The sequence below is a fragment of the Cornus florida genome, unplaced genomic scaffold (genome assembly GCF_030987335.1).
Source record: "Cornus florida cultivar Cherokee Brave unplaced genomic scaffold, ASM3098733v1 CherokeeBrave_3.0.0_Hap2_Chr02, whole genome shotgun sequence".
In the NCBI taxonomy this organism is placed as follows: domain Eukaryota; kingdom Viridiplantae; phylum Streptophyta; class Magnoliopsida; order Cornales; family Cornaceae; genus Cornus; species Cornus florida.
In genome coordinates, this window is record NW_026775572.1 from 81,355,204 (window position 1) to 81,370,677 (window position 15,474).

The following is a 15,474-nucleotide window of genomic DNA, read 5'->3' on the forward strand; positions in this document are numbered from 1 at the left end:
AAATAAATACATATTAATAAAATTAAAATTAAAATTAAAAATACAAAACCGGACTAAAAAGGGGTGCAACACGAGGACTTCCCAGGGGGTCACCCATCCTAGTACTACTCTCGCCCAAGCACGCTTAACTGCGGAGTTCTGATGGGATCCGGTGCATTAGTGCTGGTATGATCGCACCCGACATATTCTCGCCTCCATTTCCCTATAAACCCCTTCCGCTACCGTTCTATTGCCCTTCCGACGCATTCGCCGGGAAATAAATAAATACATATTAATAAAATTAAAATTAAAATTAAAAATACAAAACCGGACTAAAAAGGGGTGCAACACGAGGACTTCCCAGGGGGTCACCCATCCTAGTACTACTCTCGCCCAAGCACGCTTAACTGCGGAGTTCTGATGGGATCCGGTGCATTAGTGCTGGTATGATCGCACCCGACATATTCTCGCCTCCATTTCCCTATAAACCCCTTCCGCTACCGTTCTATTGCCCTTCCGACGCATTCGCCGGGAAATAAATAAATACATATTAATAAAATTAAAATTAAAATTAAAAATACAAAACCGGACTAAAAAGGGGTGCAACACGAGGACTTCCCAGGGGGTCACCCATCCTAGTACTACTCTCGCCCAAGAACGCTTAACTGCGGAGTTCTGATGGGATCCGGTGCATTAGTGCTGGTATGATCGCACCCGACATATTCTCGCCTCCATTTCCCTATAAACCCCTTCCGCTACCGTTCTATTGCCCTTCCGACGCATTCGCCGGGAAATAAATAAATACATATTAATAAAATTAAAATTAAAATTAAAAATACAAAACCGGACTAAAAAGGGGTGCAACACGAGGACTTCCCAGGGGGTCACCCATCCTAGTACTACTCTCGCCCAAGCACGCTTAACTGCGGAGTTCTGATGGGATCCGGTGCATTAGTGCTGGTATGATCGCACCCGACATATTCTCGCCTCCATTTCCCTATAAACCCCTTCCGCTACCGTTCTATTGCCCTTCCGACGCATTCGCCGGGAAATAAATAAATACATATTAATAAAATTAAAATTAAAATTAAAAATACAAAACCGGACTAAAAAGGGGTGCAACACGAGGACTTCCCAGGGGGTCACCCATCCTAGTACTACTCTCGCCCAAGCACGCTTAACTGCGGAGTTCTGATGGGATCCGGTGCATTAGTGCTGGTATGATCGCACCCGACATATTCTCGCCTCCATTTCCCTATAAACCCCTTCCGCTACCGTTCTATTGCCCTTCCGACGCATTCGCCGGGAAATAAATAAATACATATTAATAAAATTAAAATTAAAATTAAAAATACAAAACCGGACTAAAAAGGGGTGCAACACGAGGACTTCCCAGGGGGTCACCCATCCTAGTACTACTCTCGCCCAAGCACGCTTAACTGCGGGGTTCTGATGGGATCCGGTGCACTAGTGCTGGTATGATCGCACCCGACATATTCTCGCCTCCATTTCCCTATAAACCCCTTCCGCTACCGTTCTATTGGCCTTCCGACGCATTCGCCGGGAAATAAATAAATACATATTAATAAAATTAAAATTAAAATTAAAAATACAAAACCGGACTAAAAAGGGGTGCAACACGAGGACTTCCCAGGGGGTCACCCATCCTAGTACTACTCTCGCCCAAGCACGCTTAACTGCGGAGTTCTGATGGGATCCGGTGCATTAGTGCTGGTATGATCGCACCCGACATATTCTCGCCTCCATTTCCTTATAAACCCCTTCCGCTACCGTTCTATTGCCCTTCCGACGCATTCGCCGGGAAATAAATAAATACATATTAATAAAATTAAAATTAAAATTAAAAATACAAAACCGGACTAAAAAGGGGTGCAACACGAGGACTTCCCAGGGGGTCACCCATCCTAGTACTACTCTCGCCCAAGCACGATTAACTGCGGAGTTCTGATGGGATCCGGTGCATTAGTGCTGGTATGATCGCACCCGACATATTCTCGCCTCCATTTCCCTATAAACCCCTTCCGCTACCGTTCTATTGCCCTTCCGACGCATTCGCCGGGAAATAAATAAATACATATTAATAAAATTAAAATTAAAATTAAAAATACAAAACCGGACTAAAAAGGGGTGCAACACGAGGACTTCCCAGGGGGTCACCCATCCTAGTACTACTCTCGCCCAAGCACGCTTAACTGCGGAGTTCTGATGGGATCCGGTGCATTAGTGCTGGTATGATCGCACCCGACATATTCTCGCCTCCATTTCCCTATAAACCCCTTCCGCTACCGTTCTATTGCCCTTCCGACGCATTCGCCGGGAAATAAATAAATACATATTAATAAAATTAAAATTAAAATTAAAAATACAAAACCGGACTAAAAAAGGGTGCAACACGAGGACTTCCCAGGGGGTCACCCATCCTAGTACTACTCTCGCCCAAGAACGCTTAACTGCGGAGTTCTGATGGGATCCGGTGCATTAGTGCTGGTATGATCGCACCCGACATATTCTCGCCTCCATTTCCCTATAAACCCCTTCCGCTACCGTTCTATTGCCCTTCCGACGCATTCGCCGGGAAATAAATAAATACATATTAATAAAATTAAAATTAAAATTAAAAATACAAAACCGGACTAAAAAGGGGTGCAACACGAGGACTTCCCAGGGGGTCACCCATCCTAGTACTACTCTCGCCCAAGCACGCTTAACTGCGGAGTTCTGATGGGATCCGGTGCATTAGTGCTGGTATGATCGCACCCGACATATTCTCGCCTCCATTTCCCTATAAACCCCTTCCGCTACCGTTCTATTGCCCTTCCGACGCATTCGCCGGGAAATAAATAAATACATATTAATAAAATTAAAATTAAAATTAAAAATACAAAACCGGACTAAAAAGGGGTGCAACACGAGGACTTCCCAGGGGGTCACCCATCCTAGTACTACTCTCGCCCAAGCACGCTTAACTGCGGAGTTCTGATGGGATCCGGTGCATTAGTGCTGGTATGATCACACCCGACATATTCTCGCCTCCATTTCCCTATAAACCCCTTCCGCTACCGTTCTATTGCCCTTCCGACGCATTCGCCGGGAAATAAATAAATACATATTAATAAAATTAAAATTAAAATTAAAAATACAAAACCGGACTAAAAAGGGGTGCAACACGAGGACTTCCCAGGGGGTCACCCATCCTAGTACTACTCTCGCCCAAGCACGCTTAACTGCGGAGTTCTGATGGGATCCGGTGCATTAGTGCTGGTATGATCGCACCCGACATATTCTCGCCTCCATTTCCCTGTAAACCCCTTCCGCTACCGTTCTATTGCCCTTCCGACGCATTCGCCGGAAATAAATAAATACATATTAATAAAATTAAAATTAAAATTAAAAATACAAAACCGGACTAAAAAGGGGTGCAACACGAGGACTTCCCAGGGGGTCACCCATCCTAGTACTACTCTCGCCCAAGCGCGCTTAACTGCAGAGTTCTGATGGGATCCGGTGCATTAGTGCTGCTATGATCGCACCCGACATATTCTCGCCTCCATTTCCCTATAAACCCCTTCCGCTACCGTTCTATTGCCCTTCCGACGCATTCGCCGGGAAATAAATAAATACATATTAATAAAATTAAAATTAAAATTAAAAATACAAAACCGGACTAAAAAGGGGTGCAACACGAGGACTTCCCAGGGGGTCACCCATCCTAGTACTACTCTCGCCCAAGCACGCTTAACTGCGGAGTTCTGATGGGATCCGGTGCATTAGTGCTGGTATGATCGCACCCGACATATTATCGCCTCCATTTCCCTATAAACCCCTTCCGCTACCGTTCTATTGCCCTTCCGACGCATTCGCCGGGAAATAAATAAATACATATTAATAAAATTAAAATTAAAATTAAAAATACAAAACCGGACTAAAAAGGGGTGCAACACGAGGACTTCCCAGGGGGTCACCCATCCTAGTACTACTCTCACCCAAGCACGCTTAACTGCGGAGTTCTGATGGGATCCGGTGTATTAATGCTGGTATGATCGCACCCGACATATTCTCGCCTCCATTTCCCTATAAACCCCTTCCGCTACCGTTCTATTGCCCTTCCGACGCATTCGCCGGGAAATAAATAAATACATATTAATAAAATTAAAATTAAAATTAAAAATACAAAACCGGACTAAAAAGGGGTGCAACACGAGGACTTCCCAGGGGGTCACCCATCCTAGTACTACTCTCGCCCAAGCACGCTTAACTGCAGAGTTCTGATGGGATCCGGTGCATTAGTGCTGGTATGATCGCACCCGACATATTCTCGCCTCCATTTCCCTATAAACCCCTTCCGCTACCGTTCTATTGCCCTTCCGACGCATTCGCCGGGAAATAAATAAATACATATTAATAAAATTAAAATTAAAATTAAAAATACAAAACCGGACTAAAAAGGGGTGCAACACGAGGGCTTCCCAGTGGGTCACCCATCCTAGTGCTACTCTCGCACAAGCACGCTTAACTGCGGAGTTCTGATGGGATCCGGTGCATTAGTGCTGGTATGATCGCACCCGACATATTCTCGCCTCCATTTCCCTGTAAACCCCTTCCGCTACCGTTCTATTGCCCTTCCGACGCATTCGCCGGGAAATAAATAAATACATATTAATAAAATTAAAATTAAAATTAAAAATACAAAACCGGACTAAAAAGGGGTGCAACACGAGGGCTTCCCAGGGGGTCACCCATCCTAGTACTACTCTCGCCCAAGCACGCTTAACTGCGGAGTTCTGATGGGATCCGGTGCATTAGTGCTGGTATGATCGCACCCGACATATTCTCGCCTCCATTTCCCTATAAACCCCTTCCGCTACCGTTCTATTGCCCTTCCGACGCATTCGCCGGGAAATAAATAAATACATATTAATAAAATTAAAATTAAAATTAAAAATACAAAACCGGACTAAAAAGGGGTGCAACACGAGGACTTCCCAGGGGGTCACCCATCCTAGTACTAGTCTCGCCCAAGCACGCTTAACTGCGGAGTTCTGATGGGATCCGGTGCATTAGTGCTGGTATGATCGCACCCGACATATTCTCGCCTCCATTTCCCTATAAACCCCTTCCGCTACCGTTCTATTGCCCTTCCGACGCATTCGCCGGGAAATAAATAAATACATATTAATAAAATTAAAATTAAAATTAAAAATACAAAACCGGACTAAAAAGGGGTGCAACACGAGGACTTCCCAGGGGGTCACCCATCCTAGTACTACTCTCGCCCAAGCACGCTTAACTGCGGAGTTCTGATGGGATCCGGTGCATTAGTGCTGGTATGATCGCACCCGACATATTCTCGCCTCCATTTCCCTATAAACCCCTTCCGCTACCGTTCTATTGCCCTTCCGACGCATTCGCCGGGAAATAAATAAATACATATTAATAAAATTAAAATTAAAATTAAAAATACAAAACCGGACTAAAAAGGGGTGCAACACGAGGACTTCCCAGGGGGTCACCCATCCTAGTACTACTCTCGCCCAAGCACGCTTAACTGCGGAGTTCTGATGGGATCCGGTGCATTAGTGCTGGTATGATCGCACCCGACATATTCTCGCCTCCATTTCCCTATAAACCCCTTCCGCTACCGTTCTATTGCCCTTCCGACGCATTCGCCGGGAAATAAATAAATACATATTAATAAAATTAAAATTAAAATTAAAAATACAAAACCGGACTAAAAAGGGGTGCAACACGAGGACTTCCCAGGGGGTCACCCATCCTAGTACTACTCTCGCCCAAGCACGCTTAACTGCGGAGTTCTGATGGGATCCGGTGCATTAGTGCTGGTATGATCGCACCCGACATATTCTCGCCTCCATTTCCCTATAAACCCCTTCCGCTACCGTTCTATTGCCCTTCCGACGCATTCGCCGGGAAATAAATAAATACATATTAATAAAATTAAAATTAAAATTAAAAATACAAAACCGGACTAAAAAGGGGTGCAACACGAGGACTTCCCAGGGGGTCACCCATCCTAGTACTACTCTCACCCAAGCACGCTTAACTGCGGAGTTCTGATGGGATCCGGTGTATTAATGCTGGTATGATCGCACCCGACATATTCTCGCCTCCATTTCCCTATAAACCCCTTCCGCTACCGTTCTATTGCCCTTCCGACGCATTCGCCGGGAAATAAATAAATACATATTAATAAAATTAAAATTAAAATTAAAAATACAAAACCGGACTAAAAAGGGGTGCAACACGAGGACTTCCCAGGGGGTCACCCATCCTAGTACTACTCTCGCCCAAGCACGCTTAACTGCAGAGTTCTGATGGGATCCGGTGCATTAGTGCTGGTATGATCGCACCCGACATATTCTCGCCTCCATTTCCCTATAAACCCCTTCCGCTACCGTTCTATTGCCCTTCCGACGCATTCGCCGGGAAATAAATAAATACATATTAATAAAATTAAAATTAAAATTAAAAATACAAAACCGGACTAAAAAGGGGTGCAACACGAGGGCTTCCCAGTGGGTCACCCATCCTAGTGCTACTCTCGCACAAGCACGCTTAACTGCGGAGTTCTGATGGGATCCGGTGCATTAGTGCTGGTATGATCGCACCCGACATATTCTCGCCTCCATTTCCCTGTAAACCCCTTCCGCTACCGTTCTATTGCCCTTCCGACGCATTCGCCGGGAAATAAATAAATACATATTAATAAAATTAAAATTAAAATTAAAAATACAAAACCGGACTAAAAAGGGGTGCAACACGAGGGCTTCCCAGGGGGTCACCCATCCTAGTACTACTCTCGCCCAAGCACGCTTAACTGCGGAGTTCTGATGGGATCCGGTGCATTAGTGCTGGTATGATCGCACCCGACATATTCTCGCCTCCATTTCCCTATAAACCCCTTCCGCTACCGTTCTATTGCCCTTCCGACGCATTCGCCGGGAAATAAATAAATACATATTAATAAAATTAAAATTAAAATTAAAAATACAAAACCGGACTAAAAAGGGGTGCAACACGAGGACTTCCCAGGGGGTCACCCATCCTAGTACTAGTCTCGCCCAAGCACGCTTAACTGCGGAGTTCTGATGGGATCCGGTGCATTAGTGCTGGTATGATCGCACCCGACATATTCTCGCCTCCATTTCCCTATAAACCCCTTCCGCTACCGTTCTATTGCCCTTCCGACGCATTCGCCGGGAAATAAATAAATACATATTAATAAAATTAAAATTAAAATTAAAAATACAAAACCGGACTAAAAAGGGGTGCAACACGAGGACTTCCCAGGGGGTCACCCATCCTAGTACTACTCTCGCCCAAGCACGCTTAACTGCGGAGTTCTGATGGGATCCGGTGCATTAGTGCTGGTATGATCGCACCCGACATATTCTCGCCTCCATTTCCCTATAAACCCCTTCCGCTACCGTTCTATTGCCCTTCCGACGCATTCGCCGGGAAATAAATAAATACATATTAATAAAATTAAAATTAAAATTAAAAATACAAAACCGGACTAAAAAGGGGTGCAACACGAGGACTTCCCAGGGGGTCACCCATCCTAGTACTACTCTCGCCCAAGCACGCTTAACTGCGGAGTTCTGATGGGATCCGGTGCATTAGTGCTGGTATGATCGCACCCGACATATTCTCGCCTCCATTTCCCTATAAACCCCTTCCGCTACCGTTCTATTGCCCTTCCGACGCATTCGCCGGGAAATAAATAAATACATATTAATAAAATTAAAATTAAAATTAAAAATACAAAACCGGACTAAAAAGGGGTGCAACACGAGGACTTCCCAGGGGGTCACCCATCCTAGTACTACTCTCGCCCAAGCACGCTTAACTGCGGAGTTCTGATGGGATCCGGTGCATTAGTGCTGGTATGATCGCACCCGACATATTCTCGCCTCCATTTCCCTATAAACCCCTTCCGCTACCGTTCTATTGCCCTTCCGACGCATTCGCCGGGAAATAAATAAATACATATTAATAAAATTAAAATTAAAATTAAAAATACAAAACCGGACTAAAAAGGGGTGCAACACGAGGACTTCCCAGGGGGTCACCCATCCTAGTACTACTCTCGCCCAAGCACGCTTAACTGCGGAGTTCTGATGGGATCCGGTGCATTAGTGCTGGTATGATCGCACCCGACATATTCTCGCCTCCATTTCCCTATAAACCCCTTCCGCTACCGTTCTATTGCCCTTCCGACGCATTCGCCGGGAAATAAATAAATACATATTAATAAAATTAAAATTAAAATTAAAAATACAAAACCGGACTAAAAAGGGGTGCAACACGAGGACTTCCCAGGGGGTCACCCATCCTAGTACTACTCTCGCCCAAGCACGCTTAACTGCGGAGTTCTGATGGGATCCGGTGCATTAGTGCTGGTATGATCGCACCCGACATATTCTCGCCTCCATTTCCCTATAAACCCCTTCCGCTACCGTTCTATTGCCCTTCCGACGCATTCGCCGGGAAATAAATAAATACATATTAATAAAATTAAAATTAAAATTAAAAATACAAAACCGGACTAAAAAGGGGTGCAACACGAGGACTTCCCAGGGGGTCACCCATCCTAGTACTACTCTCGCCCAAGCACGCTTAACTGCGGAGTTCTGATGGGATCCGGTGCATTAGTGCTGGTATGATCGCACCCGACATATTCTCGCCTCCATTTCCCTATAAACCCCTTCCGCTACCGTTCTATTGCCCTTCCGACGCATTCGCCGGGAAATAAATAAATACATATTAATAAAATTAAAATTAAAATTAAAAATACAAAACCGGACTAAAAAGGGGTGCAACACGAGGACTTCCCAGGGGGTCACCCATCCTAGTACCACTCTCGCCCAAGCACGCTTAACTGCGGAGTTCTGATGGGATCCGGTGCATTAGTGCTGGTATGATCGCACCCGACATATTCTCGCCTCCATTTCCCTATAAACCCCTTCCGCTACCGTTCTATTGCCCTTCCGACGCATTCGCCGGGAAATAAATAAATACATATTAATAAAATTAAAATTAAAATTAAAAATACAAAACCGGACTAAAAAGGGGTGCAACACGAGGACTTCCCAGGGGGTCACCCATCCTAGTACTACTCTCGCCCAAGCACGCTTAACTGCGGAGTTCTGATGGGATCCGGTGCATTAGTGCTGGTATGATCGCACCCGACATATTCTCGCCTCCATTTCCCTGTAAACCCCTTCCGCTACCGTTCTATTGCCCTTCCGACGCATTCGCCGGGAAATAAATAAATACATATTAATAAAATTAAAATTAAAATTAAAAATACAAAACCGGACTAAAAAGGGGTGCAACACGAGGACTTCCCAGGGGGTCACCCATCCTAGTACTACTCTCGCCCAAGCACGCTTAACTGCGGAGTTCTTATGGGATCCGGTGCATTAGTGCTGGTATGATCGCACCCGACATATTCTCGCCTCCATTTCCCTATAAACCCCTTCCGCTACCGTTCTATTGCCCTTCCGACGCATTCGCCGGGAAATAAATAAATACATATTAATAAAATTAAAATTAAAATTAAAAATACAAAACCGGACTAAAAAGGGGTGCAACACGAGGACTTCCCAGGGGGTCACCCATCCTAGTACTACTCTCGCCCAAGCACGCTTAACTGCGGAGTTCTGATGGGATCCGGTGCATTAGTGCTGGTATGATCGCACCCGACATATTCTCGCCTCCATTTCCCTATAAACCCCTTCCGCTACCGTTCTATTGCCCTTCCGACGCATTCGCCGGGAAATAAATAAATACATATTAATAAAATTAAAATTAAAATTAAAAATACAAAACCGGACTAAAAAGGGGTGCAGCACGAGGACTTCCCAGGGGGTCACCCATCCTCGTACTACTCTCGCCCAAGCACGCTTAACTGCGGAGTTCTGATGGGATCCGGTGCATTAGTGCTGGTATGATCGCACCCGACATATTCTCGCCTCCATTTCCCTATAAACCCCTTCCGCTACCGTTCTATTGCCCTTCCGACGCATTCGCCGGGAAATAAATAAATACATATTAATAAAATTAAAATTAAAATTAAAAATATAAAACCGGACTAAAAAGGGGTGCAACACGAGGACTTCCCAGGGGGTCACCCATCCTAGTACTACTCTCGCCCAAGCACGCTTAACTGCGGAGTTCTGATGGGATCCGGTGCATTAGTGCTGGTATGATCGCACCCGACATATTCTCGCCTCCATTTCCCTATAAACCCCTTCCGCTACCGTTCTATTGCCCTTCCGACGCATTCGCCGGGAAATAAATAAATACATATTAATAAAATTAAAATTAAAATTAAAAATACAAAACCGGACTAAAAAGGGGTGCAACACGAGGACTTCCCAGGGGGTCACCCATCCTAGTACTACTCTCGCCCAAGCACGCTTAACTGCGGAGTTCTTATGGGATCCGGTGCATTAGTGCTGGTATGATCGCACCCGACATATTCTCGCCTCCATTTCCCTATAAACCCCTTCCGCTACCGTTCTATTGCCCTTCCGACGCATTCGCCGGGAAATAAATAAATACATATTAATAAAATTAAAATTAAAATTAAAAATACAAAACCGGACTAGAAAGGGGTGCAACACGAGGACTTCCCAGGGGGTCACCCATCCTAGAACTACTCTCGCCCAAGCACGCTTAACTGCGGAGTTCTGATGGGATCCGGTGCATTAGTGCTGGTATGATCGCACCCGACATATTCTCGCCTCCATTTCCCTATAAACCCCCTCCGCTACCGTTCTATTGCCCTTCCGACGCATTCGCCGGGAAATAAATAAATACATATTAATAAAATTAAAATTCAAATTAAAAATACAAAACCGGACTAAAAAGGGGTGCAACACGAGGACTTCCCAGGGGGTCACCCATCCTAGTACTACTCTCGCCCAAGCACGCTTAACTGCGGAGTTCTGATGGGATCCGGTGCATTAGTGCTGGTATGATCGCACCTGACATAATCTCGCCTCCATTTCCCTATAAACCCCTTCCGCTACCGTTCTATTGCCCTTCCGACGCATTCGCCGGGAAATAAATAAATACATATTAATAAAATTAAAATTAAAATTAAAAATACAAAACCGGACTAAAAAGGGGTGCAACACGAGGACTTCCCAGGGGGTCACCCATCCTAGTACTACTCTCGCCCAAGCACGCTTAACTGCGGAGTTCTGATGGGATCCGGTGCATTAGTGCTGGTATGATCGCACCCGACATATTCTCGCCTCCATTTCCCTATAAACCCCTTCCGCTACCGTTCTATTGCCCTTCCGACGCATTCGCCGGGAAATAAATAAATACATATTAATAAAATTAAAATTAAAATTAAAAATACAAAACCGGACTAAAAAGGGGTGCAACACGAGGACTTCCCAGGGGGTCACCCATCCTAGTACTATTCTCGCCCAAGCACGATTAACTGCGGAGTTCTGATGGGATCCGGTGCATTAGTGCTGGTATGATCGCACCCGACATATTCTCGCCTCCATTTCCCTATAAACCCCTTCCGCTACCGTTCTATTGCCCTTCCGACGCATTCGCCGGGAAATAAATAAATACATATTAATAAAACTAAAATTAAAATTAAAAATACAAAACCGGACTAAAAAGGGGTGCAACACGAGGACTTCCCAGGGGGTCACCCATCCTAGTACTACTCTCGCCCAAGCACGCTTAACTGCGGAGTTCTGATGGGATCCGGTGCATTAGTGCTGGTATGATCGCACCCGACATATTCTCGCCTCCATTTCCCTATAAACCCCTTCCGCTACCGTTCTATTGCCCTTCCGACGCATTCGCCGGGAAATAAATAAATACATATTAATAAAATTAAAATTAAAATTAAAAATACAAAACCGGACTAAAAAGGGGTGCGACACGAGGACTTCCCAGGGGGTCACCCATCCTAGTACTACTCTCGCCCAAGCACGCTTAACTGCGGAGTTCTGATGGGATCCGGTGCATTAGTGCTGGTATGATCGCACCCGACATATTCTCGCCTCCATTTCCCTATAAACCCCTTCCGCTACCGTTCTATTGCCCTTCCGACGCATTCGCCGGGAAATAAATAAATACATATTAATAAAATTAAAATTAAAATTAAAAATACAAAACCGGACTAAAAAGGGGTGCAACGCGAGGACTTCCCAGGGGGTCACCCATCCTAGTACTACTCTCGCCCAAGCACGCTTAACTGCGGAGTTCTGATGGGATCCGGTGCATTAGTGCTGGTATGATCGCACCCGACATATTCTCGCCTCCATTTCCCTATAAACCCCTTCCGCTACCGTTCTATTGCCCTTCCGACGCATTCGCCGGGAAATAAATAAATACATATTAATAAAATTAAAATTAAAATTAAAAATACAAAACCGGACTAAAAAGGGGTGCAACACGAGGACTTCCCAGGGGGTCACCCATCCTAGTACTACTCTCGCCCAAGCACGCTTAACTGCGGAGTTCTGATGGGATCCGGTGCATTAGTGCTGGTATGATCGCACCCGACATATTCTCGCCTCCATTTCCCTATAAACCCCTTCCGCTACCGTTCTATTGCCCTTCCGACGCATTCGCCGGGAAATAAATAAATACATATTAATAAAATTAAAATTAAAATTAAAAATACAAAACCGGACTAAAAAGGGGTGCAACACGAGGACTTCCCAGGGGGTCACCCATCCTAGTACTACTCTCGCCCAAGCACGCTTAACTGCGGAGTTCTGATGGGATCCGGTGCATTAGTGCTGGTATGATCGCACCCGACATATTCTCGCCTCCATTTCCCTATAAACCCCTTCCGCTACCGTTCTATTGCCCTTCCGACGCATTCGCCGGGAAATAAATAAATACATATTAATAAAATTAAAATTAAAATTAAAAATACAAAACCGGACTAAAAAGGGGTGCAACACGAGGACTTCCCAGGGGGTCACCCATCCTAGTACTACTCTCGCCCAAGCACGCTTAACTGCGGAGTTCTGATGGGATCCGGTGCATTAGTGCTGGTATGATCGCACCCGACATATTCTCGCCTCCATTTCCCTATAAACCCCTTCCGCTACCGTTCTATTGCCCTTCCGACGCATTCGCCGGGAAATAAATAAATACATATTAATAAAATTAAAATTAAAATTAAAAATACAAAACCGGACTAAAAAGGGGTGCAACACGAGGACTTCCCAGGGGGTCACCCATCCTAGTACTACTCTCGCCCAAGCACGCTTAACTGCGGAGTTCTGATGGGATCCGGTGCATTAGTGCTGGTATGATCGCACCCGACATATTCTCGCCTCCATTTCCCTATAAACCCCTTCCGCTACCGTTCTATTGCCCTTCCGACGCATTCGCCGGGAAATAAATAAATACATATTAATAAAATTAAAATTAAAATTAAAAATACAAAACCGTACTAAAAAGGGGTGCAACACGAGGACTTCCCAGGGGGTCACCCATCCTAGTACTACTCTCGCCCAAGCACGCTTAACTGCGGAGTTCTGATGGGATCCGGTGCATTGGTGCTGGTATGATCGCACCCGACATATTCTCGCCTCCATTTCCCTATAAACCCCTTCCGCTACCGTTCTATTGCCCTTCCGACGCATTCGCCGGGAAATAAATAAATACATATTAATAAAATTAAAATTAAAATTAAAAATACAAAACCGGACTAAAAAGGGGTGCAACACGAGGACTTCCCAGGGGGTCACCCATCCTAGTACTACTCTCGCCCAAGCACGCTTAACTGCGGAGTTCTGATGGGATCCGGTGCATTAGTGCTGGTATGATCGCACCCGACATATTCTCGCCTCCATTTCCCTATAAACCCCTTCCGCTACCGTTCTATTGCCCTTCCGACGCATTCGCCGGGAAATAAATAAATACATATTAATAAAATTAAAATTAAAATTAAAAATACAAAACCGGACTAAAAAGGGGTGCAACACGAGGACTTCCCAGGGGGTCACCCATCCTAGTACTACTCTCGCCCAAGCACGCTTAACTGCGGAGTTCTGATGGGATCCGGTGCATTAGTGCTGGTATGATCGCACCCGACATATTCTCGCCTCCATTTCCCTATAAACCCCTTCCGCTACCGTTCTATTGCCCTTCCGACGCATTCGCCGGGAAATAAATAAATACATATTAATAAAATTAAAATTAAAATTAAAAATACAAAACCGGACTAAAAAGGGGTGCAACACGAGGACTTCCCAGGGGGTCACCCATCCTAGTACTACTCTCGCCCAAGCACGCTTAACTGCGGAGTTCTGATGGGATCCGGTGCATTAGTGCTGGTATGATCGCACCCGACATATTCTCGCCTCCATTTCCCTATAAAACCCCTTCCGCTACCGTTCTATTGCCCTTCCGACGCATTCGCCGGGAAATAAATAAATACATATTAATAAAATTAAAATTAAAATTAAAAATACAAAACCGGACTAAAAAGGGGTGCAACACGAGGACTTCCCAGGGGGTCACCCATCCTAGTACTACTCTCGCCAAAGCACGCTTAACTGCGGAGTTCTGATGGGATCCGGTGCATTAGTGCTGGTATGATCGCACCCGACATATTCTCGCCTCCATTTCCCTATAAACCACTTCCGCTACCGTTCTATTGCCCTTCCGACGCATTCGCCGGGAAATAAATAAATACATATTAATAAAATTAAAATTAAAATTAAAAATACAAAACCGGACTAAAAAGGGGTGCAACACGAGGACTTCTTAACTGCGGAGTTCTGATGGGATCCGGTGCATTAGTGCTGGTATGATCGCACCCGACATATTCTCGCCTCCATTTCCCTATAAACCCCTTCCGCTACCGTTCTATTGCCCTTCCGACGCATTCGCCGGGAAATAAATAAATACATATTAATAAAATTAAAATTAAAATTAAAAATGCAAAACCGGACTAAAAAGGGGTGCAACACGAGGACTTCCCAGGGGGTCACCCATCCTAGTACTACTCTCGCCCAAGCACGCTTAACAGCGGAGTTCTGATGGGATCCGGTGCATTAGTGCTGGTATGATCGCACCCGACATATTCTCGCCTCCATTTCCCTATAAACCCCTTCCGCTACCGTTCTATTGCCCTTCCGACGCATTCGCCGGGAAATAAATAAATACATATTAATAAAATTAAAATTAGAATTAAAAATACAAAACCGGACTAAAAAGGGGTGCAACACGAGGACTTCCCAGGGGGTCACCCATCCTAGTACTACTCTCGCCCAAGCACGCTTAACTGCGGAGTTCTGATGGGATCCGGTGCATTAGTGCTGGTATGATCGCACCCGACATATTCTCGCCTCCATTTCCCTATAAACCCCTTCCGCTACCGTTCTATTGCCCTTCCGACGCATTCGCCGGGAAATAAATAAATACATATTAATAAAATTAAAATTAAAATTA

General features: G+C 45.2%; 59 non-coding genes across 59 annotated transcripts; all 59 read right to left on the reverse strand.

Moving 5' to 3' along the window:
* Positions 1–60: 60 nt before the first annotated feature.
* On the reverse strand, positions 61–179 carry LOC132297060 (5S ribosomal RNA). Its single transcript, XR_009478936.1, has one exon. It is a non-coding gene; the product is annotated as a 5S ribosomal RNA (ribosomal RNA).
* Positions 180–318: 139 nt separating this feature from the next.
* Positions 319–437, reverse strand: LOC132297072 (5S ribosomal RNA). The gene has a single exon (XR_009478947.1). It is a non-coding gene; the product is annotated as a 5S ribosomal RNA (ribosomal RNA).
* A 139-nt stretch (positions 438–576) lies between these two features.
* Positions 577–695, reverse strand: LOC132296965 (5S ribosomal RNA). Its single transcript, XR_009478845.1, has one exon. It is a non-coding gene; the product is annotated as a 5S ribosomal RNA (ribosomal RNA).
* A 139-nt stretch (positions 696–834) lies between these two features.
* LOC132297084 (5S ribosomal RNA) lies at positions 835–953 on the reverse strand. Its single transcript, XR_009478958.1, has one exon. It is a non-coding gene; the product is annotated as a 5S ribosomal RNA (ribosomal RNA).
* A 139-nt stretch (positions 954–1,092) lies between these two features.
* Positions 1,093–1,211, reverse strand: LOC132297096 (5S ribosomal RNA). Its single transcript, XR_009478969.1, has one exon. It is a non-coding gene; the product is annotated as a 5S ribosomal RNA (ribosomal RNA).
* A 139-nt stretch (positions 1,212–1,350) lies between these two features.
* Positions 1,351–1,469, reverse strand: LOC132297077 (5S ribosomal RNA). Its single transcript, XR_009478951.1, has one exon. It is a non-coding gene; the product is annotated as a 5S ribosomal RNA (ribosomal RNA).
* A 139-nt stretch (positions 1,470–1,608) lies between these two features.
* On the reverse strand, positions 1,609–1,727 carry LOC132297109 (5S ribosomal RNA). Its single transcript, XR_009478981.1, has one exon. It is a non-coding gene; the product is annotated as a 5S ribosomal RNA (ribosomal RNA).
* A 139-nt stretch (positions 1,728–1,866) lies between these two features.
* Positions 1,867–1,985, reverse strand: LOC132296905 (5S ribosomal RNA). The gene has a single exon (XR_009478788.1). It is a non-coding gene; the product is annotated as a 5S ribosomal RNA (ribosomal RNA).
* A 139-nt stretch (positions 1,986–2,124) lies between these two features.
* On the reverse strand, positions 2,125–2,243 carry LOC132297120 (5S ribosomal RNA). The gene has a single exon (XR_009478992.1). It is a non-coding gene; the product is annotated as a 5S ribosomal RNA (ribosomal RNA).
* A 139-nt stretch (positions 2,244–2,382) lies between these two features.
* Positions 2,383–2,501, reverse strand: LOC132296983 (5S ribosomal RNA). Its single transcript, XR_009478862.1, has one exon. It is a non-coding gene; the product is annotated as a 5S ribosomal RNA (ribosomal RNA).
* A 139-nt stretch (positions 2,502–2,640) lies between these two features.
* Positions 2,641–2,759, reverse strand: LOC132297131 (5S ribosomal RNA). The gene has a single exon (XR_009479003.1). It is a non-coding gene; the product is annotated as a 5S ribosomal RNA (ribosomal RNA).
* Positions 2,760–2,898: 139 nt separating this feature from the next.
* On the reverse strand, positions 2,899–3,017 carry LOC132296775 (5S ribosomal RNA). The gene has a single exon (XR_009478665.1). It is a non-coding gene; the product is annotated as a 5S ribosomal RNA (ribosomal RNA).
* A 139-nt stretch (positions 3,018–3,156) lies between these two features.
* On the reverse strand, positions 3,157–3,275 carry LOC132297142 (5S ribosomal RNA). The gene has a single exon (XR_009479014.1). It is a non-coding gene; the product is annotated as a 5S ribosomal RNA (ribosomal RNA).
* Positions 3,276–3,413: 138 nt separating this feature from the next.
* Positions 3,414–3,532, reverse strand: LOC132297196 (5S ribosomal RNA). The gene has a single exon (XR_009479064.1). It is a non-coding gene; the product is annotated as a 5S ribosomal RNA (ribosomal RNA).
* A 139-nt stretch (positions 3,533–3,671) lies between these two features.
* LOC132297154 (5S ribosomal RNA) lies at positions 3,672–3,790 on the reverse strand. Its single transcript, XR_009479025.1, has one exon. It is a non-coding gene; the product is annotated as a 5S ribosomal RNA (ribosomal RNA).
* Positions 3,791–3,929: 139 nt separating this feature from the next.
* LOC132297001 (5S ribosomal RNA) lies at positions 3,930–4,048 on the reverse strand. The gene has a single exon (XR_009478880.1). It is a non-coding gene; the product is annotated as a 5S ribosomal RNA (ribosomal RNA).
* A 139-nt stretch (positions 4,049–4,187) lies between these two features.
* Positions 4,188–4,306, reverse strand: LOC132296846 (5S ribosomal RNA). The gene has a single exon (XR_009478732.1). It is a non-coding gene; the product is annotated as a 5S ribosomal RNA (ribosomal RNA).
* A 139-nt stretch (positions 4,307–4,445) lies between these two features.
* Positions 4,446–4,564, reverse strand: LOC132297242 (5S ribosomal RNA). The gene has a single exon (XR_009479108.1). It is a non-coding gene; the product is annotated as a 5S ribosomal RNA (ribosomal RNA).
* A 139-nt stretch (positions 4,565–4,703) lies between these two features.
* Positions 4,704–4,822, reverse strand: LOC132296738 (5S ribosomal RNA). Its single transcript, XR_009478631.1, has one exon. It is a non-coding gene; the product is annotated as a 5S ribosomal RNA (ribosomal RNA).
* A 139-nt stretch (positions 4,823–4,961) lies between these two features.
* LOC132296784 (5S ribosomal RNA) lies at positions 4,962–5,080 on the reverse strand. Its single transcript, XR_009478674.1, has one exon. It is a non-coding gene; the product is annotated as a 5S ribosomal RNA (ribosomal RNA).
* Positions 5,081–5,219: 139 nt separating this feature from the next.
* Positions 5,220–5,338, reverse strand: LOC132297166 (5S ribosomal RNA). Its single transcript, XR_009479036.1, has one exon. It is a non-coding gene; the product is annotated as a 5S ribosomal RNA (ribosomal RNA).
* A 139-nt stretch (positions 5,339–5,477) lies between these two features.
* Positions 5,478–5,596, reverse strand: LOC132297178 (5S ribosomal RNA). Its single transcript, XR_009479047.1, has one exon. It is a non-coding gene; the product is annotated as a 5S ribosomal RNA (ribosomal RNA).
* Positions 5,597–5,735: 139 nt separating this feature from the next.
* On the reverse strand, positions 5,736–5,854 carry LOC132297189 (5S ribosomal RNA). Its single transcript, XR_009479058.1, has one exon. It is a non-coding gene; the product is annotated as a 5S ribosomal RNA (ribosomal RNA).
* A 139-nt stretch (positions 5,855–5,993) lies between these two features.
* Positions 5,994–6,112, reverse strand: LOC132297003 (5S ribosomal RNA). Its single transcript, XR_009478882.1, has one exon. It is a non-coding gene; the product is annotated as a 5S ribosomal RNA (ribosomal RNA).
* A 139-nt stretch (positions 6,113–6,251) lies between these two features.
* LOC132296847 (5S ribosomal RNA) lies at positions 6,252–6,370 on the reverse strand. The gene has a single exon (XR_009478733.1). It is a non-coding gene; the product is annotated as a 5S ribosomal RNA (ribosomal RNA).
* Positions 6,371–6,509: 139 nt separating this feature from the next.
* Positions 6,510–6,628, reverse strand: LOC132297243 (5S ribosomal RNA). Its single transcript, XR_009479109.1, has one exon. It is a non-coding gene; the product is annotated as a 5S ribosomal RNA (ribosomal RNA).
* Positions 6,629–6,767: 139 nt separating this feature from the next.
* LOC132296739 (5S ribosomal RNA) lies at positions 6,768–6,886 on the reverse strand. Its single transcript, XR_009478632.1, has one exon. It is a non-coding gene; the product is annotated as a 5S ribosomal RNA (ribosomal RNA).
* Positions 6,887–7,025: 139 nt separating this feature from the next.
* LOC132296786 (5S ribosomal RNA) lies at positions 7,026–7,144 on the reverse strand. Its single transcript, XR_009478675.1, has one exon. It is a non-coding gene; the product is annotated as a 5S ribosomal RNA (ribosomal RNA).
* A 139-nt stretch (positions 7,145–7,283) lies between these two features.
* LOC132297201 (5S ribosomal RNA) lies at positions 7,284–7,402 on the reverse strand. Its single transcript, XR_009479069.1, has one exon. It is a non-coding gene; the product is annotated as a 5S ribosomal RNA (ribosomal RNA).
* Positions 7,403–7,541: 139 nt separating this feature from the next.
* LOC132297213 (5S ribosomal RNA) lies at positions 7,542–7,660 on the reverse strand. The gene has a single exon (XR_009479080.1). It is a non-coding gene; the product is annotated as a 5S ribosomal RNA (ribosomal RNA).
* Positions 7,661–7,799: 139 nt separating this feature from the next.
* Positions 7,800–7,918, reverse strand: LOC132297226 (5S ribosomal RNA). Its single transcript, XR_009479092.1, has one exon. It is a non-coding gene; the product is annotated as a 5S ribosomal RNA (ribosomal RNA).
* Positions 7,919–8,057: 139 nt separating this feature from the next.
* On the reverse strand, positions 8,058–8,176 carry LOC132297237 (5S ribosomal RNA). Its single transcript, XR_009479103.1, has one exon. It is a non-coding gene; the product is annotated as a 5S ribosomal RNA (ribosomal RNA).
* Positions 8,177–8,315: 139 nt separating this feature from the next.
* Positions 8,316–8,434, reverse strand: LOC132297249 (5S ribosomal RNA). The gene has a single exon (XR_009479114.1). It is a non-coding gene; the product is annotated as a 5S ribosomal RNA (ribosomal RNA).
* Positions 8,435–8,573: 139 nt separating this feature from the next.
* Positions 8,574–8,692, reverse strand: LOC132297260 (5S ribosomal RNA). The gene has a single exon (XR_009479125.1). It is a non-coding gene; the product is annotated as a 5S ribosomal RNA (ribosomal RNA).
* A 139-nt stretch (positions 8,693–8,831) lies between these two features.
* LOC132296858 (5S ribosomal RNA) lies at positions 8,832–8,950 on the reverse strand. Its single transcript, XR_009478744.1, has one exon. It is a non-coding gene; the product is annotated as a 5S ribosomal RNA (ribosomal RNA).
* Positions 8,951–9,089: 139 nt separating this feature from the next.
* LOC132297272 (5S ribosomal RNA) lies at positions 9,090–9,208 on the reverse strand. The gene has a single exon (XR_009479136.1). It is a non-coding gene; the product is annotated as a 5S ribosomal RNA (ribosomal RNA).
* Positions 9,209–9,347: 139 nt separating this feature from the next.
* On the reverse strand, positions 9,348–9,466 carry LOC132296804 (5S ribosomal RNA). Its single transcript, XR_009478693.1, has one exon. It is a non-coding gene; the product is annotated as a 5S ribosomal RNA (ribosomal RNA).
* A 139-nt stretch (positions 9,467–9,605) lies between these two features.
* Positions 9,606–9,724, reverse strand: LOC132297284 (5S ribosomal RNA). The gene has a single exon (XR_009479147.1). It is a non-coding gene; the product is annotated as a 5S ribosomal RNA (ribosomal RNA).
* A 139-nt stretch (positions 9,725–9,863) lies between these two features.
* On the reverse strand, positions 9,864–9,982 carry LOC132297056 (5S ribosomal RNA). The gene has a single exon (XR_009478932.1). It is a non-coding gene; the product is annotated as a 5S ribosomal RNA (ribosomal RNA).
* Positions 9,983–10,121: 139 nt separating this feature from the next.
* Positions 10,122–10,240, reverse strand: LOC132297296 (5S ribosomal RNA). Its single transcript, XR_009479158.1, has one exon. It is a non-coding gene; the product is annotated as a 5S ribosomal RNA (ribosomal RNA).
* Positions 10,241–10,379: 139 nt separating this feature from the next.
* LOC132296805 (5S ribosomal RNA) lies at positions 10,380–10,498 on the reverse strand. The gene has a single exon (XR_009478694.1). It is a non-coding gene; the product is annotated as a 5S ribosomal RNA (ribosomal RNA).
* A 139-nt stretch (positions 10,499–10,637) lies between these two features.
* LOC132296975 (5S ribosomal RNA) lies at positions 10,638–10,756 on the reverse strand. Its single transcript, XR_009478855.1, has one exon. It is a non-coding gene; the product is annotated as a 5S ribosomal RNA (ribosomal RNA).
* A 139-nt stretch (positions 10,757–10,895) lies between these two features.
* On the reverse strand, positions 10,896–11,014 carry LOC132296851 (5S ribosomal RNA). The gene has a single exon (XR_009478737.1). It is a non-coding gene; the product is annotated as a 5S ribosomal RNA (ribosomal RNA).
* A 139-nt stretch (positions 11,015–11,153) lies between these two features.
* LOC132297307 (5S ribosomal RNA) lies at positions 11,154–11,272 on the reverse strand. Its single transcript, XR_009479169.1, has one exon. It is a non-coding gene; the product is annotated as a 5S ribosomal RNA (ribosomal RNA).
* Positions 11,273–11,411: 139 nt separating this feature from the next.
* Positions 11,412–11,530, reverse strand: LOC132296974 (5S ribosomal RNA). The gene has a single exon (XR_009478854.1). It is a non-coding gene; the product is annotated as a 5S ribosomal RNA (ribosomal RNA).
* A 139-nt stretch (positions 11,531–11,669) lies between these two features.
* On the reverse strand, positions 11,670–11,788 carry LOC132297319 (5S ribosomal RNA). Its single transcript, XR_009479180.1, has one exon. It is a non-coding gene; the product is annotated as a 5S ribosomal RNA (ribosomal RNA).
* Positions 11,789–11,927: 139 nt separating this feature from the next.
* Positions 11,928–12,046, reverse strand: LOC132296690 (5S ribosomal RNA). Its single transcript, XR_009478582.1, has one exon. It is a non-coding gene; the product is annotated as a 5S ribosomal RNA (ribosomal RNA).
* A 139-nt stretch (positions 12,047–12,185) lies between these two features.
* Positions 12,186–12,304, reverse strand: LOC132296820 (5S ribosomal RNA). The gene has a single exon (XR_009478708.1). It is a non-coding gene; the product is annotated as a 5S ribosomal RNA (ribosomal RNA).
* A 139-nt stretch (positions 12,305–12,443) lies between these two features.
* Positions 12,444–12,562, reverse strand: LOC132297331 (5S ribosomal RNA). The gene has a single exon (XR_009479191.1). It is a non-coding gene; the product is annotated as a 5S ribosomal RNA (ribosomal RNA).
* Positions 12,563–12,701: 139 nt separating this feature from the next.
* On the reverse strand, positions 12,702–12,820 carry LOC132297344 (5S ribosomal RNA). The gene has a single exon (XR_009479203.1). It is a non-coding gene; the product is annotated as a 5S ribosomal RNA (ribosomal RNA).
* A 139-nt stretch (positions 12,821–12,959) lies between these two features.
* LOC132297355 (5S ribosomal RNA) lies at positions 12,960–13,078 on the reverse strand. The gene has a single exon (XR_009479213.1). It is a non-coding gene; the product is annotated as a 5S ribosomal RNA (ribosomal RNA).
* Positions 13,079–13,217: 139 nt separating this feature from the next.
* On the reverse strand, positions 13,218–13,336 carry LOC132297367 (5S ribosomal RNA). The gene has a single exon (XR_009479222.1). It is a non-coding gene; the product is annotated as a 5S ribosomal RNA (ribosomal RNA).
* A 139-nt stretch (positions 13,337–13,475) lies between these two features.
* On the reverse strand, positions 13,476–13,594 carry LOC132296794 (5S ribosomal RNA). Its single transcript, XR_009478684.1, has one exon. It is a non-coding gene; the product is annotated as a 5S ribosomal RNA (ribosomal RNA).
* Positions 13,595–13,733: 139 nt separating this feature from the next.
* LOC132297379 (5S ribosomal RNA) lies at positions 13,734–13,852 on the reverse strand. Its single transcript, XR_009479224.1, has one exon. It is a non-coding gene; the product is annotated as a 5S ribosomal RNA (ribosomal RNA).
* Positions 13,853–13,991: 139 nt separating this feature from the next.
* LOC132297391 (5S ribosomal RNA) lies at positions 13,992–14,110 on the reverse strand. Its single transcript, XR_009479225.1, has one exon. It is a non-coding gene; the product is annotated as a 5S ribosomal RNA (ribosomal RNA).
* Positions 14,111–14,249: 139 nt separating this feature from the next.
* On the reverse strand, positions 14,250–14,368 carry LOC132297403 (5S ribosomal RNA). Its single transcript, XR_009479226.1, has one exon. It is a non-coding gene; the product is annotated as a 5S ribosomal RNA (ribosomal RNA).
* Positions 14,369–14,508: 140 nt separating this feature from the next.
* On the reverse strand, positions 14,509–14,627 carry LOC132297015 (5S ribosomal RNA). Its single transcript, XR_009478893.1, has one exon. It is a non-coding gene; the product is annotated as a 5S ribosomal RNA (ribosomal RNA).
* A 354-nt stretch (positions 14,628–14,981) lies between these two features.
* On the reverse strand, positions 14,982–15,100 carry LOC132296923 (5S ribosomal RNA). The gene has a single exon (XR_009478805.1). It is a non-coding gene; the product is annotated as a 5S ribosomal RNA (ribosomal RNA).
* A 139-nt stretch (positions 15,101–15,239) lies between these two features.
* LOC132297415 (5S ribosomal RNA) lies at positions 15,240–15,358 on the reverse strand. The gene has a single exon (XR_009479227.1). It is a non-coding gene; the product is annotated as a 5S ribosomal RNA (ribosomal RNA).
* Positions 15,359–15,474: the final 116 nt, after the last annotated feature.